The 12,562-nt window shown below is 35.6% G+C and overlaps 1 long non-coding RNA gene across 2 annotated transcripts in view; it reads right to left on the bottom strand.

Moving 5' to 3' along the window:
- The window catches only part of LOC104876117, a 31,783-nt gene extending 23,683 nt beyond the window's left edge, over positions 1–8,100 (bottom strand). For both annotated transcript variants that reach the window (XR_784253.1, XR_784254.1), the window contains exons 1-2: positions 7,944–8,100; positions 5,086–5,128 (exon numbers count right to left, since the gene is read on the bottom strand). This is a non-coding gene — a long non-coding RNA (uncharacterized LOC104876117). The remainder of the gene's footprint in view (positions 1–5,085; positions 5,129–7,943) is intronic.
- Between the last annotated feature and the right edge of the window lie 4,462 nt (positions 8,101–12,562).

Below are 12,562 nucleotides of genomic sequence, written 5' to 3'. Positions count from 1 at the left end.
ATGGCAGACAGTGACCATGAAAAGAGAGGTCTCTTAGAAACAGTAAGAGATCATGAGAAATTGATCCAACAACTCCTAGCTGATGCAAAGAAGAATAACATAAGACTGATAGGAATACATGAAGTAGCAGAAGAAAATACAAATGACTTAAAAAAGCTGTTCACAGAATCAATGACAGAAAACTTCCCAAACAGAGGGGAAGAATTTGACATACAGATAACTGAAGAATATAGGACTCCAACTAGGCACGATTTAAAAAATCTACACCTAGACATATAATAATCAAGATCCCAGAAACCCAACAGAAGAACAAAATACTACAAGCAGTAAGAGAAAAGAAACAAATCACATGCAAAGGAAAGCCCATCAGAATCACAGCAGACTTTTCAACACAAACCCTTAGGGCAAGGAGAGCCTGGAGTGAGCTATTTCGAGTCTGAAAAGAAAACAACCTCCAACCTAGACTGATGTATCCTGCAAAACTCTCTTTCAAAATGGATGGGGAAATAAGATATTCCGTAACAAAGAACACCTGAGAAACTACATGAATACCAAGCCAGCACTACAAAGAATTCTAAACAAGGTCCTAGAAAAAGACAATGAAGGCAACAACACTATGAGGCCCAACAGAGCAAATCAAGTAGGCAAGACAAGAAACTAAAAGGAGAAGGTGAAAAAGTAAAAAGAGTCAACAAAAGGCCAATAACATGACAATAATAAGTCAGAACATATCAATTATAACCATCAATGTCAATGGCCTCAACTCACCAATCAAGAGAAATAGACTGGCAAAATGGAATAAGAAGCAAAATCCAACAATATGTTGTATACAAGAAACACACCTAGTGCAAAAAGAAGCCCATAGACTGAAAGTGAAAGGATGGAAAATAATTCCCCATGTGACAGGAGTCCAGAAAAAAGCAGGGGGTAGCAATCTTATTCACAGACAAAGTAATTTCAAACCAAAACTGATTAAAAGAGACAAAGAAGGCCACTACATCCTTGTAAAGGGAATAATTTAAGAGGAAGAAATGACAATCACAAACATATGTGCACCAAATATTAATGCCCCTAACTATATAAAAGAAATATTAAAAAACATGAAAAACCAAATAAGCACTAGTACAATTGTAGTGAGGGATCTAAATACCCCACTTTCACAAATAGACAGATCATCTAGGCAAAAAAATCAACAATGAAATACTAGAACTGAACCAAGCTTTTGAAAGCATGGACTTAATAGACATCTATAGAGTATTCCACACCACAAAAATCAAAATATACATTCTTTTTGGCTGCACATGCATCATTCTCTGAGATAGATCACATACTAGCTCAAAGAACAGGTTTGAATGTCACAGAGGAAATTAAAGAAAAAATTAGACAGCTTTTACAAATAAATAAAAGGGCCAATACCACATACAGGAATCTATGGGACACAATGAAAGCAGTTCTACGTGGAAAATTCATAGTACTGAATGCCCACAGTAGGAAAACAGAATGAGCTCAAATAAACAACCTAATGATGAATCTTAGACTCCTAGAAAAACAAGAGCAAGAAAAACCCAAAGCTTGAACAAGAGAGGAAATTGTAAAGATTAGAGCAGAAATCAGTGCAATTGAAACTAAGAAAATGATACAAAAATAAATGAATCAAAGAGTTGGTTTTTGAAAGAATAAATAAAATCGATAAACTCTTAGCTCACCTATGTTTATAGCAGCACAGTTTGTAATAGCTAAAACTTGGAAACAGCTGATTTGCCCTTCAGTTGGAAACTGGATTAAGAAGATGTGGTCGGGCTGGGGATTTAGCTCAGTGGTTTGGTGGCCTACTTGCAAGCACAAAGACCTGAGTTCAATCCCTGGTACCAAAAAAAAAAAAAAGAAGATGTGGTTTTTCTATAAAATGAAATACTACTTAGCCATAAAGAATGAGAAATTAGAGTCATTCATAGGTAAATGGATACATTTTTGAGGATATACTCCTAAGTGAAATAGATAAGTCACATGTGGAAATACCGAATAGTTTCTCTGGTGTGAAAAACCATATAGTACACAAGATCCTAATGAGATAATTAACAATGTGAAATAGGAAGAAAAAGGCTAAAGGTGTAGGGAAAGTGGTAAGGGTAGGGGAAAGGTAATAAAGGCAAAGAAAAAAGATGAGAAAATGAAAAAATGGAAATAAAGTGTTTGTAAATGGGGAGGGGAGGAGGGAGTGAAGGGAGGGCAGGGACAAGGGGAAAAAATGAGAACCAAGACCTGTCATGTAAAGGTATAAGATCCCAGTAATGAATGTAACTGTACTGTATACCTAAAATGTACCAATAAACTAAAAGAAATAATAATAAAAAAGACTAATTTAAGTACTGAAGTATTGTGACCTTCTGCAACCAGTAAATGAAGATCACCAATCTTGCTTGAAAGAATAAAACAAAAAACAGAAACACTTAAACAGATAAAAATAGATAAAAGTCTTGCAGCCATAGGCAAGAACTTTCTGAACAGAACCCCAATTGCACAAGAAACAATGTCAAGAATCAACAAATGCGTTCATACCAAATTTAAAAGTTTCTGAACAATGAAGGAATCAGAAGAGCAAAGAGACAACCTTTTGACAACTATTATTCAGAGGGCTAATATCTAGAATATATAAAGAACTCAAAAATTAGATCCCCAAAATGAAAGACCCAGTGAAAACAACAGGCAACTGAAGTGAATAGACATGTTCAGAAGAAGCAGTACCAATAAATACATGAAAAAATGTGCAATATCCCCTTAGGCAAAGTCAAATTAAAATAATAGTAAGATTCCAACAAGCCCAAGAAAGAATGGCCATCATCAAGAAATCAAATACAGTAATACCTCAGTTCCTAAATGCTTCTATTCCCAAACATTTCAGTTCATGAACAGAAGTGTTCAGCAAGATTTTGCTTCTGTTCGTGAACTTTGGATCAAGTGATGAAGAACACAAAAACAGCCATCTTCCCCACTCTATCACATTGTTGCAGATTCCTCTAGTTGAGATCTTGGTTGCAGACAGACCTTTACACACTTTATGTGAAGCTTTTTTTTGGGGGGGTGCTTTTTAGCAATACAGTACTGTACAATATTATTCATTTCAGCATGGCTCCAGAGAAGATGCAGAAGAGCAAGCGTGGCAGTAAAAAGAAAGTGAAGAATGGTGATGAAAATGACAAGAACATACACAGCAACGATGAAGATAATGAGAAAGTGCAGTGGAAGAATGGTAAGAAGTTTTTGAAGAAAATAACATCAAATTGAAGAAAGAAATCATAGAAAAGCATGAGCCAAGTATTCATGTGATTGACCTGGTCTCAAAGTACAAGATGGAGAAATTGATGGTCTTTATTTTGAACAATAAAGGTGCCATCAAAGGAGATGACATAACAATTAGAGTAATGATTTTAACTGGGCCAAGTACACAAGTGCTGTAAGAAGTGGACTAATGTTTCTTAGTATGGTTGAATAAGAAACAGCCGGCAGGTGATACCATTAACAAAGCTAAGATCATGAAAAAGCCAAGAAATTGCCTAGGGATTCACTACAAGAAACCCCTCTGCAAAGGCAACAAGTAATGAATATAAAGCCAGTAGGGGATGGTTTGATAAATTCCACAAGAGAAGGGTCATCCCATAGTGTGATAAGATATGGTGAAGCTGCCCATTCTGACAGGGCCACTGAGAAGGCTACAAGAAAGAATTCATGGAATTCATAAAATCAGAAGGCTATCTTGCCCAATAAAACTCTTTTGGAAGAAGATGCTCAACAGAACCTGTATCATATCTGTCTTTCTTTGACCAACATAATTTACACTGTCATGCTGGCCTTTCCTTTTGGCGGGGAGATGGTATAATTTCAAGAAAATGTCTACCTACTAAACATAATGGGGATGATGTTGATGATGATTATCCTGGTTGATGTTTCACTATCCTATATTTTTCAATTATTTCATCTATTAGACCTAATCTAAATTGTAAATGACTTTTTGAACCCCCTGTTTTGAATAAATAATAAATGAGTTCTGTATCATTTGGTCCAGAAGGAGCATACATATTTTATAATAATTTTTCCTAACTTTTTGATTATAGGATAGATTGTTAGATGTTGGTCAACACCATGCAGAGAAGTATTATAATCATTGATCACTATTGGAATTTTTTTAGTTTATTTCTTCTTTCAAGTTCTATTATTTCTGTATTATGAATAATTGACCATAAAGAGATGTGGTTTTTGTCTTTACATTTCAAAACAGACTTTTCCTCTCTGATACGCTGTTTTCTCCCTTTTTTTTCTGCAGATCTTTTAGCACTTCCTTTGTATTCAGTCTCAGTGTGCCAAATGTGTTCATTTTGTGTTGTAAACGAATATCACTGAGCTCTGGAGAAGTATAAAAGTTATATCTAAAGTACTTACAGTAAGATTAGATTGTAGCACAAAATTATAGTTTATTTTTCAGAAATAAAGTAAATACACAATAGTAAAAGAAAATAACCAGAGCTTATTATTAGATTCCATGAGAAGCAAACATCAAAGGTAGATACAATGTTCTTTAAATTTAAAAGTATGCAAAAAAACAGTCTGATGGGGACCACCTTGAGTGAACTACAAATTCATAAACTATCTTTTCCTATTAAAAGTCTAAGTCTTCCTATCAGCCCACAGTGGCTTGCCTGATGAGCCAGCAGCAGCCTCGCTACAGCGGAGGTCTGGGTGACCCATGACACTGTGACAACTTGGAGGGCAAGACAGTGTTGCAGCTACTGGAAACGAGACTCATATGCAAAGCTTCTATAGAAGCAAAAACTAGTTTATGGGAAGAAAACAAATTTCCCCCTTCATTAAGGATCTGTTCCTGCTAGAACATCTCGTTCCTATGTTGCTAGGACCTGTGCTCTTCACTCCACTGTTTCCTACACCACCCGTTACCCCTGAAAGAAGTCGTGTGTTCCATAAATAGTGACAGGCTCCAGGAGACAGCATCTTAACCTCATAAGAGCTTTGACCACCCCAGGCCTCTTTTACAAAGTAAAGATCTTGTCTTTTGTTGTTCGATCACCGTACCTTGGGCAAGTGGATGGAAGTCTAATCAGCCTCCAATAATAGTCTATAAAAAACAAATAAACAGAGTTGTATGAGTGTATCTCATGCAAACAAGAATCAACTGGTTGAAATGCTACCTGCCCGAGCAATGCTTGTAATTGAATGTTATGGGAAAATTGGATTCAGTTAATGAACAAAATTGGTTTGCAACCACATTTATAGAGGGCCAGAACAGATTCACTTTATTTACATTGAACCTTATGGGGAAATCTGATTCAGTTTGCAAACAATGTGAAACCACTATGGAAATCAGTGTGAAGATTTCTCAAAAAAAAAACCAAAATTGGAAATTCCATTTGACTCAGCTATTCCCTTTCTTGGTATCTTCTTGAAAGTGTTAAAAACATCACAATACATTGATACATGCATACCATTATTTATAGCAGAACAACTCACAATACCTAAGTCCTGGAAGCAGCCTATATATCCATCAACAGATGAATGGATAAGGAAAATTGGTATTTTTATACAATGAGTGCTACTCTGCCATAAAGAAATTTGAGTCATTTATAGGAAAGTGAATGCAACTTGGGATCAAAATGTTAATGAAATAAATCAGATGCACAAATGTAACTATCACATAGTTGCCAGAGACTCCTACAGTAAGTCTCTAGTCCCCACCTGCCCAATGTGCAATGCAGGCCTGAGAAAAAAATACACTCCAGCCACGCCCTTTCCTGCCTGCCCTCCCATCCAAAACAGGAAGGAGAGCCATGCCTTCTCCCACCTGGAGCCTCCATCCTCCAGCATCAGGAAAGTAGCCACACGGGCACCCCTGAACCCCCCATAACTCCCCTTACCTCCCCCCAACCACTCTCAGACCTCCTGATTGTGCCAGTCTTTGGACCCACTCTGCAGAGGCAGAGGTGGTCATAAAGGGTATTTTTCTGAGTTCCCAACTTTGAACATATTTAAAGAAAGGGCATGGGAAACCTGTAGTAGAATGGTGTGGAGTTCCACCAATCAGAAGGTTGGGGAACTCAATCTGGGCCTTGCAGTCTGTGTCATGGGGTTCAGCCATCAGCTAACTGAGATCGGGGTTCTTGCATCCTAGCTCTATCTGAGCCATTAAATGGTAAATATACTATATTGAAAAGTTTGTTCACTGCAGACATGTTCTGGCCTGCTTCTTGATTTCAATTTAATTCAAATGGTTTAAGGGTGATAGACTAGTGACTACCATGGGTGGTCAGTTGCCAAGTTGTGCTTGATCTTAATGTGTTGCTGATTATATCAGTTGGGATAAAGCATTGCAGATGATTTGATGAGCTGTTTCTCTGATGTTATGAAGATGAGAATGTCTGTGGGTCATTAGAGACACAGAAGCTAGGGAACAACTATATCAGGAAGATTTGGGTGATAATCCAGAGATTAAACCAAGGACAGCCGGACAACAAAAGTAAAAATGAGAAATCACTTAAGCAAGACACAAAGACAGATTTCCAGTTAACCAATAGCAAACAGTAGGGCAAAGGAGGATGAAAAGGCTGATAGTGAACCACCAGGACATCATGAACTCAAAGCACAGGAAGTAACAAAACAGATCAATCAGGCTCTAGAAAAATTCAAAACAGAAATAATTTCAGAGATAACCATAGAGATAGTGAGCAAAATGGAAGTCGTGATTCGAGACTCTAGAGCACAAACTGACAAAAAAATAGATCAATAGCATTCATTTAAGTTCATGTTACTTGGAGGAATGAATGGCATATAATACAAACAATCAACCTCTTAGGTATATGAAGAAGATGGGAAGTTTTGCTTGGTCACATTCCTGATGGTGGCTACCATATCCCTTAGAAAAGAGCATACCAGATCTTTCTTGAGGACAAAGTGAGAATTAACAAGCTGGGGCAACTGGAAAAGCAAATAATATCCAAGAGGATGCCAGTTTACCACTGGGAAATGGTATAGTGTATGTGGGATGAGGTAGGTGTGGTTTCAAAGTTGGGATATCCTAGATGTTTCTTAAAATTTATTAAATTTGCATTTGTAATTTACAAACCTCTCACAGTATCCCTCTCACGACTATGAAAAGACTATTATGGAATATGCAGTGTTGTGTTTATACTACATGATCTCTTTTGTCAAAGCACACAGGAAGATAGTTTCCCAGCATTTGTAGTAAGTGGGCATCAAGACTGAGATGGGAACAGTAGCATGGGAGCAGAGGCAGATATGGAACATATCTTTGGCAGAAACAATGGATGCCACCTTTTAAGAAGGCAAAATAAATAAGATGGATATCATATGGCTAGATGATGCATGGAGAGCCACTTAACCCACAGCAGAAAGTTTGCTAGCGAGAAACAAACCTTTTGTGTAAAATTTGGGGGATTTCAAGATTTATATATTACCACAGTGTAACCTATCCCATCATACCAGATTATCACACATGCCATCCACCTTCTACCTCCTTATCACAACTCAGGTTTTTATTAAAAACCTTAGCCTCTTTTAAGAGATATTTGCATTTCAATGACATATTCATGAGAAGTAAACTAATATCAAACTCTAAAATGAATGAACCTCTGATTTTAAAAAAATCCTTGAATACTGTAATGCAGAGCAAGAGAAAATTCCAGAAAAAGAAAAAGAAGAAGAAGAGGAGGAGGAGGAGGAGGAGGAAGAAAGACAGAAAAGAGGAAGGGAAATTCATTTACAGAAAGATAATTTGTGAGAGCTCTGCAGCCATATCATTTACTCAAGCATTATTTAGGTTGTCCTTTTTAAAGTCATATTTATTCTCCATGTTTCTATATCTGTTTTCTCTTTGTAAAGTGCTATTTTACCAGGGAAGAATAGAAGAAGAAAAATACCTTTTTTGTCCGAACATTTCTGGCAGTTGTAATTCCATCAAAAGAAGGATTATAAAGTGATTTATTCAAACAGGCACATGCACTAAGTAACTTTGCTTCTTAAAATAGCTCACATTCATATAATTCAGATGATATGCATTGTGCAAGTTTGGTATTATGTTCAGAGTCCTTTGTGTGTCTGTCTATGACATACGAGTTCTGACAAACAGAATTTTCAGACATGAGGTTCCACAGCCTTCTGAATTACGTTCTCCATAGTTCCATTCTTTGCATTCATCCAATCCCGAGTCTGTTTATTTAATCTTAATGGACTGTAAGAGACATCGACTGTGAAAGCATCACATTTTAGGAAGGGTTTGGGTTTTGATGTGAGGCCTTGGTTTAAATATCTTTTTTCTCCCTGTCATTTACTAAGCATCTAAATTTTGTGGAGTTAATCTAAAGAGTTTTCATTCTCTCATACAGCAAAATAAGGAAGAGAATATCTATCCCACAAGGATATCACTTACAAAGGGAACAGCAGAGTGCATGGTATATGAAAGTAATAATTATACATGATAACCCATTTGGGAATATTTTCTTCCTAATCTCTAATTAACATGTAAAACAGTGCACATATTTTAAGATTTTTGTTTGTTTGTTTTTGAGACAGAGACTCACTATGTAGTTGAGACTGATCTGGAACTCACTATGTAGCCCAGGCTGGCCTTGAACTCACAGTGATCCTCCTGCCTAAGCCTCCTGAGTACTGGGATTACAGGCGTGTGCCACCACGCCCAGCTTATATTTTAAGATTTTGACAATTCCATATATCCATGAAACCACCACCAGAAACATGATTTAGAATATTTCCATTATTTTAAAAAAATTTCTTCAAATTCCTTTCTAGTCAGTTCCATCACTCCTTCCTGCCACCCTCACTGCTTAAACAACCACTTTCTAATTTCTACCAAACATTGCCTGGTTTTTGGCAAATTGAACCACAGAGTACATGTGTTTCTGTGCCTAGAGTCTTTTGTTTAGCTTAATGTTTGCTTTTGAAATTTATTCATATCCCTTCATGCAATCATTAGTGTTTTGTTGTCTAACATTCCGATGTGTGACTATGCCACAATTTTTTATCCTTTAAAATAATAATAGAAAATGAACTGTTTAAAAGTTTTTGTTGCTATATACTGTATGAATAGGCTGCAATGGATATTTTTGTACAAGTTTTTGTGGACTTATTTTATTTAGTAAGTACCTAAAGGTACAATTATTGAGTCAGAGTAGTAGTTGTGTATTTAAGTTCATAATAAATTATAAACCACTCTCTGAAATAATTAGACCATTTATATTCCTATCAGCAATGTATGAGTTTTGGTTGCCCTAGAGCCCTGCTAATATTAGGATTATTATTTTGTTTTTATATTAATTTAATCATTCCAGTAGGTACAAAATAGTATCTCATTGAAATTTTAGTTTGTACTTTCTTGACAACTAATATAGTAAGCACTTTCTCCTTTGTTTATTGGCTATTTATACTTTTTTTCAAAATATCTGTATTTCTATATTTCCATATAGAATTGTTTTTATTTTTATTATTCATGTGTAGGTAGGCCCTATACATTCTGGATATAAATCCTTTACCATATAAAGGCCACAAATATTTTTACCAACCTGTGTTTTGCTTTTTTTTTTTTTTTTTTTTTTTTTTTTTTTTTGTATCAGGGATTGAACTCAGATCCTTGAGCTTGCAAAGCAGTGGCCGGAACCACTGAGCTAAATCCCCGGCTTGCCTAATTTTTTTCTAATGACTTTTGATGAGAAAATTTAGTTTTGATATGTTCAACTATAATTTTTGCTTTTATAGTTGTTGTTTTTAACATTGTATTCAATAAATCTCTACTTTCTCAAAGTTTTCTTCTAAATGCATTATGATACTGAATTACACATTAAAGTCTGTAACCCACCTTGAATTAACATTTAAGTATGGAGTAGAGATTAAATAGTGTTTTATTTCCACATACATAAGGATGGTAATAATTAATTGCTGGACTTAAAAGTTTTTGTTTTTCAGTACTACATACAAGGTATATTACATTGTGCTCAAATTCCCTGAGATAGCAATTTAGATAATTTTTGAGTCCAGCTTGCTTGTATTAGTAAAATCTTTTGGCAAAATATTTTAGCAAAGCCATTTCTGGCTTTCCTCTGTACCAGGTGACAGCAAACCTATCTGATAACTCACAGAAAGAAATATGTTCATGTTTGTCATCCCATGTAGCTAACTTGTCTCTAAATAAATAGATCATGTCTTTCAGGCATAAGATCAACTCAAATAAGTGAATTTAATGATGGAAATTTCAAACACTGATGAAAAGAACAAGTTTGGAGTCAATGAGCTCTTTGGTTACCCTCAAAAATCATCTTTCCTTCTTTCTTTCCCTCCCTTCCTCCCTCCTTCCTCCTTTCTACTTTCTTCTCTTTTTTTCTTTCCTCCCTTTTTTCTTTTTGGTAGTCCATTATTTGACCTTGCCTCAGTCTAGTTCTCATGTTATAATATAAAATTACCTTTACTTTTGTCCACACATTCATGATAAAGCGTGTTTTTCCCGATTTGATCTGGATACTAGTTTGATTACATATTATGTCGCCTACAGTCACTTAATTACAGGCCACAACACTGAACAATGAAATATCTATTACTTTGGCAGAGTTTATAAAGTTAGAAAATTCAAGGACTGTTAATTATTTCCTGATTGCTTATTATGTGGTAAATGTGAATACATAGAAAGTCAATCTGTATAATTTTATACCTGTGCCAAAAAAAGAATTTCCAAATTTAGTCCACTTCAAAAAATCTGCATAATGGGAGAGTTTTTTTCTAAAATGTTGCATTTATTATAAATAAAATCTGCATTTGTCACATTGCTTATAACCCTTGATAAATTTGAGTGCTGAGTAAAAGTTACCAAAATTAACAATTTAATGCAAATTTTGGTCTTCAATATATCTTAGTGCTAACATGTACTTTCCACGTGCATTACAATTAATGCTGTCTCAGCCCTATACCCTTTGCTTTCATAAATTGTCAGCAGTCACTACAGGAAACTGAGGCTTAGTGAGATTAAATCACAAGACCAGATAAGTAAGAAAGGATGGGACCAGAAACCAATCCATCAGCTACCTAAGTTTGTCATCGTAATTACTGTGTGTTTCACAATAATGTAAGAAAATATTGCAAATAATTTGATAACATAAGAATAGGAAATGCACTTATTTTTTGGCCCATAGGAGATTATGGGACTGTTTCTGGACGCACATTCTTTCTCTGTCATTTCTCAAAATAAACAAGTTTTATGGATGTCATTGCAATGTTCCTCAAAGTGCCCATTGCCTCAAAGATCAGCTTACTTTGGGTTAAGACAATAAAGGTACAAGAAAGATTGTGGTTTTATATGGCAAAGCAGAACAGCTCAGTGTTTTAGCCAAGTGTAGAAAACCCTTGTATTAGCTGACTGACTCAAAGGAGTTTGCCCACTCCGAATTCTGAGAAATGAGATATAATGACAGTTCCTTTACATACAGTTGGGAAAAGGAAGCTGAAAGAAACCTTTTAGAGCTGAGACATAGCTAGAAGTAGGTAACTAAGGTAAAACATCAGGTACTAATAGTTACATTGTTTGCAAAGAACACTTCTGATACATCGAGCAGGTACATACTGCAGCACAGAGAGTCACAGAACATTTTGATACATTGGAAGGGAAGCATCCTACAGATACATTTCTGGGACAGAGCATCTTATTTTAAAAACTGCAGGCAAGGGAAAGGCCTGTTCTATTGTGCATTATTGCTTCATTGTCTAAAGAATAAGAAGACTGGAATTAAGGAAAATTAACCACCTCTCGTCCCACAGCCCTCTCAGCTGCCTGATGTTTAATTTTCTTAACAACAGTGTAAAAAGCCCCACCTGCCTTGGAAAATACAGAATGAAATTCAGCTGAAGTCAGGCCATATGCGGCAACTATAAACACTGAACAATAGAAAAATATTACCAATAAGGCTGAAACAAGGATACTTTTTCTTCCTGAGCACTGATCCATGTGAGCCACATAAGTTGATGCTAAAGGTCAGTAAGCTAAACATTATAAAACATATATACATATGTGGAACTTGCGTATTGCCAAAGTAATTTTTCCACTTGACTTTTAATAAAAACATTTTCTCATAGTTATTTCTATGCATTTTCTTAAAACATGATTTTCTGAGTTAATAACCAAAAGTTACATTTTGTTTATCCTTCATGTTTTAGGGAAAGCCTATTTAAAAACCTGCTTGGCTTATAATTTTTTATCGTTACATTTATTTATTCTGATGTTGACGCAGCATAGGTTTTCTTACTTGAGGTGATACATGTTAGTAAAGATCTTTGCGGGTTTTTTTTCTTTTCTCCCATTGTTTTGGGATGGGGAAAATTACTTGTAATTCCTTTGAGCAACCTTTTAGAAATTATCCTATTTTTAAGAAAAGCATATTCATGGAGCTACATAGTGGATTCTTTAATATGGGCATCTTTCATGCAAGTCATGTCCTAATTGGATACTTGCTGAATGGCTCTATTGGTTGAAATCTCTTTA

The sequence above is a fragment of the Fukomys damarensis genome, unplaced genomic scaffold (assembly GCF_012274545.1).
Source record: "Fukomys damarensis isolate Sample0158 unplaced genomic scaffold, DMR_v1.0_HiC HiC_scaffold_1, whole genome shotgun sequence".
Classification (NCBI taxonomy): Eukaryota; Metazoa; Chordata; class Mammalia; order Rodentia; family Bathyergidae; genus Fukomys; species Fukomys damarensis.
Note: the sequence above shows the minus strand (reverse complement) of the source record. Positions and strands in the feature narration are given on the sequence as shown.